Here is a 5,257-nt window from a genome sequence, read left to right on the forward strand (position 1 = left end):
GACGTCTGTCGAACCGCCGGGTTTCCGGGCGATCGCGTGGGACCCTGACATCAGTCCGATGTGGTGGACGTTTGGACGCTCCATATTTGAGCTAGATATGAGGGGTGCCGGTCAGACAGGACGTTTGATATCCGTTTGAGAAGTTCGTCTAAGTCGATTTTTCGTGGACGGTCAACTGCCCGGACGCTTTGAGGCATCCCGCTGCAGAGGCTCTCACGGTGTGCAGCGACCAAAAGGCAGAACCAGTCGCTCGCCACGGTCGACCAAGCTCCACGCCACGCCCGATCTATTCCACGCAACTTGTTTTCTATTCATCTCATTCCTTTTTATTGGAAAAATATCATTTCTTGGAACGGTTTGAATGGGCCCCACTGTGGTTCTCAAGTATACCACACCAGTTACTAGCACTTTGATCCAGATGCATTTGGAAAGGAAAACGGAATTATCTCTATACTACTACTACTACTACCAGACGGGACCATTCCTATGTTAAAAAAAAGGACGGGACCATTCCTATGTTAAAAAAAAGGACGGGACCATTCCTTCCTTTTGGCGTATTTCACGTGGCGACGGGACCCGTCTGGGTACGTAGCGTACGCACCCACGTACCGAGCCGTGGAGCGCGGAACAATGCGCCGCCCGGTGCTACTACTGTGACACCTACTGACCTTGCTGCATGCACACATGCCGCCTGCTCGTGCTCGGCTGGAAGTTGGAACCGGGGACCAGCGGCAACGGTGTGTACGTACGTTCGTTTGCACGGGAAGGCGCCGGACACCGTAGATGCGCATGCATGATGATACGTGGAACATGCCCTCCCCGCTTTTTGGCAAAATTCTTTGGAGGTGTTTGGATTAGAGGCTGGTAACGTAAATGGTAAGGGTATTAGATAACGCTGGTAACAGGGATGTAATGGGAAAAAAAAATCTCTATTTTGTTTGGTTCATGCGAATCGAGTTACGGTGTCTGCTTCAGGGCCGATGGGTCGTCGTGGCCGGTGGCTGAAAAGGAGAGCAGACAAGGGATGGGAAGGAGAGCAACCAACATAGGAGGACGGAGGAGCGAGGAAAGAAGGAGGAGGAGGGACGGAGCCTGTACCGTGTAGTCCGGCGATGAGGGGGAGCTGGTGCGGCAGGGAACGGGGCGGCGGCAATGGCTACCTGGCGGCGGTAGCGCTGGACGAGGTGGATCGATGGAGATGGATAGGGGGCTAGAAGGGGATCTGGAAGGCGCCGGCGCCAGCGCCGGAGTCGAAGGGTACTAGGGAGGCGGCGGGGCAGGTCAAGGACGAGCGGATCGTGGGAGGAGAGGTGCGGTAACGCCAGCGTTTACGGAGGGGTGTGGGTGGTATCGATCTAAAACTGACCTGAAATCGTTTACGGAGGCATCCAATTACGTCGTGCACATACCAAACACTTGTACTCCCTCCGCCCGGAATTACTTGTCGCATAAATGGATGAAAATGGATGTATCTAAAATTAAAATACATCTAGATACATTCATTTCAATGACAAGTATTTCCGGACGGAGGAAGTAACATTTTTCGTTTACCCCGTAAACAGGTAACGGAGGTTTCTCGCCGAAACAAACACCTCCTTGTTTCTAGCACTATGCGTAGCCCTGTACCGTGAACCAACCATGCCCTGTGGCTTTGCAGCTCCAAGCTTTACGCTGCAGCAACCGTAGTACAAAAAGTTGTGTAAGTAGAGTATACTAGAGTGACTACCACTAGCTGCTCATGCTTAGCTTAGATCGAGTAGCGAGTCTAGAGGAGGTTGTTGTGGTGGAGCATCTGTTGTATGCTGGAACTAGTCCATTTGGCGGATTTCGGGCTCGGGCACGTAGCGCGAGCCAAAGGGCACGCTCACACCTCTCGCGCGTCGCCATCACGTGCAGACATTTTCGCGGATAATTGCTAGGCAGGCTGGATGGCATAGCGTAGCGCCACATGCACCAAACGGAATTAACTATCCTGCCGGTGCCGGCCGGCAGGACAAGGATACGGTGCGACGCATGCAATGTGGTCATCCCGTCGAATGTGACCGTTTCATTTCTTATCTGCATGGTCGATCGTCCGCTCAGCTGCCACCTGGAGTTAGTTATAGATCATCTAGAGCCGGACCTATCAAACACGCCTCATACGGTCCGGGCGGGCCGCCCAGTCACTGTCTAGTCATGATTTTTTGACCCATACAGGCCCCTCAAATGCCCGATCTGACCGACTCCCCTTATATCCAGGATCCAGCCTAAACATGGGACGCCCAGGCACGCCCGTCACGTCGGACCCGACAGCCCGGCCCCACTCCAAATTGCACAAAATTCACCCTGAAGACCAGTCGTATCGATTTGCTCTCTCCTCTCTTCTTTCTTCTTCGCGTTGTCCGTCTCGCGCTCCGCCGCCGCGCCGCTCCGCAGCCGTTCTCAGGTTCTCCGTCACGAGCTCCGAAAGAGCGCTCCTGTCATCGCCGCGGGGGGCGTCGTCGCCGGCCCGGACGCCACTGTGGTACGCCCGGCAACTCTCCGGCTCCGCCATGCGCTTGATGTGTTCGACACATTGACCGACCTGAATTATTGTGATTTTGTTAGGTAAATGATGGATTCCGATGCTTCGTCGGACGAGGAGTATGGACCGACGGAGCTTGATCAAATGATTCAAGATGAGTTCTTCGATTCGTCGGATTCGGACCAAGAAGTGGCCATGATCATGATCATGAGCATGCAAGAGGAAATGGACCGACAAGTGAAGCATATTCTCAACTTTAAGGGCTCGATCAAAGGGAGAAGAGTGATCAATCGGAATAGGGTGTCCGGAGCAAAGCTACTGCACAATGACTACTTTGCTCCCACACCTGCTTTCCGGAAGATCCGTGGTTTCGTCGCCGTTTTTGCATGCAGAAAGCATTGTTTTTGCGCATTGTGGAGGGAGTGAAGGCACATGACAACTACTTCAAGCTGAGAGGGGATATCTGCGGCCAACTCTTTTTCTCAGCCAAGAAGAAGTGCACGACTGCTCTGAGGATGCTTGCACTTGGTACTGCTGCAACACCATTGGTGAGATGGTCAGGATGGGGAGAGCATGTGTCTAAAGACTACTATCAATTTTGCTCACGCCGTGATTCGGGTTTTTGGACCTGAGTATCTCAGAGAACCAAATACGCAGGACACGGAGAAGTTGTTGGCTATTGGAGAGGCAAGGGGGTTTTCAGGAATGCTCGCATTGCATGCATTGACAATGGAAAAACTGCCCCAAAGGTCTGGAGGAATGTATCAAGGTCACATCAGAGAGGCCACCATCATAGTAGAAGCGGTGGCATCACGTGACTTATGGATTTGGCATGCTTCCTTTGGAATGATCGGTTCTCACAACGACATCAACGTGCTTCAACGATCTCCGATGTTCAGAAGGTTTTGCAATGGAGAATCACCGCTGTGCAACTACACCGTCAAAGGCCTGGACTACAACATGGGGTATTATCTAGCCGATGTTATCTATTCTCAGTGGGCGGCGTTTGTGAAGACCATATCCGAGCCGCGTGGCAATAAACAGAGCCACTTTGCATCAATGCAGGAAGCGGCTAGGAAGGACGTGGAGAGGGCATTTGGTGTGCTTCAAGCTCGTTGGGGAATTGTGCGGAGCGCTGCAATGATGTGGGAATCGAAAACTTTGTGGCAGTGATGACATGTTGTGCTATTCTGCACAATATGATTGTCGAGGATGAGGGTGATGGTGTAGCCCAAACCCATGATTTTAAAGCATCTGAAAAACTAGTTGAAATCCGGAAGATCAAGATGCGGCTCAACTTATGAACTTTCTATAGATGGATCAGAATCTTTGAGATCAGCAGGTACACACGCAGCTACTCAATGATCTTGTGAGCACATGTGGATCCAAATGACAACCAAGGAGGCAATGCTTGAGTTTGACACTTCAAATAAATTTTATGTAAACATTGTGTATGCTTGATACCAATAATTGCTATTTACGTGCGACATTGTATTGTATGACCAGTGTGCATGTATTTGCATGAATTTAAGAGTCCGAATTTGAGATATGTAGACGAACGGAAGAAAATACGAGGACCCGTCCGACGCGTCCGCGGGCGTTTGACGAGTCGCATTTGCCAAGTCCGGCCGCATATGGTCTTAGTTTTTTTTAGACAAGCTGGAGTTAGCAGGGGGCATGGACGGCTCGGTCCAAAACTTAAAATCACAGACAGGATCGCACGGTGGTGGGTGGCCTGCTTCGAGAAAAACACGCACGCGCTCATTTCGGCCATGCCCGCCGCACGTCGCTTTGGGCCCGGACACCGCACCCAACTGCAAGCCAGCCGGCCAGCCGGGCAGGCCGCCCGCACATTTCTCCTCCTGTTTTTTTTTTACTTTTTTTTTATATACTACTTTCATTTTTGCGGAATATTCTTTATATGTACTACTTAAAAAAACTATTTCTTCCGTCTCGATGTATAAGTCATTCCCGTAGTTCTAGGTTATCGATTTGAGCAAGTATATGTCATGAAAATATATCACTAGATGGAATAAAGGTCTCCCTGCCTAGTCCCCGTTCCGGCGGTGCGCCTAGCATCGTTGGTGGGCGTGTGGAGGTGTGTCTCCGGCAGATCTATCTTTGGTGGATTTGGTCGGATCTCGTCATTGTTCGTCTACGTTCGTGTGTCTTCGGTTTGGATCATTCCGATCTACGTTATTTTTCATCGGCGGCGGTTGCTGTTATGGGGTGCTGGTCCTATGGGGCCTTAGCACGACGACTTCCCGACTGTCTACTACAACAAGTTGTGTCCGGCTCCGGCAGTGGAGGGGCGATGACGGCGGCGCACCTTCGGCTCGCCTCGGTGCTTGTAGTCGTCGCTAGGTGGTCTACGAATCTGAATGTAATTTTTATTTTTGGTATTCGTTGTACTGCCATGATTGAAAATGAATAGATTGAAAGTTTGTTTGAAAAAATATTTTTTTATCACATATAATACATATTTAGATAGTTGAATTGTTGATCTAAAATTACGCGAATGACTTATACACGTACCATACCAGATTCGAATTATTCAATTATTATCGGAATTCCCCTCGCCTGGCGGGCGCACGGGACGCAGCGCGAAAATCAAAGCCCGCAGTAATTCCCTCCCCCCCTCCCCTCCTCGCTCGCAGCTGCCCAAAAAGCTCCCTCCTCCTCTGCGCTGCGCCTCCGCGTGATTTCTTTAATCCGCCTCCTCCCTCGCTCCTCGCCACTACTACTCCACTCCTC

The sequence above is a fragment of the Triticum dicoccoides genome, chromosome 2B (genome assembly GCF_002162155.2).
Source record: "Triticum dicoccoides isolate Atlit2015 ecotype Zavitan chromosome 2B, WEW_v2.0, whole genome shotgun sequence".
NCBI classification, from domain to species: domain Eukaryota; kingdom Viridiplantae; phylum Streptophyta; class Magnoliopsida; order Poales; family Poaceae; genus Triticum; species Triticum dicoccoides.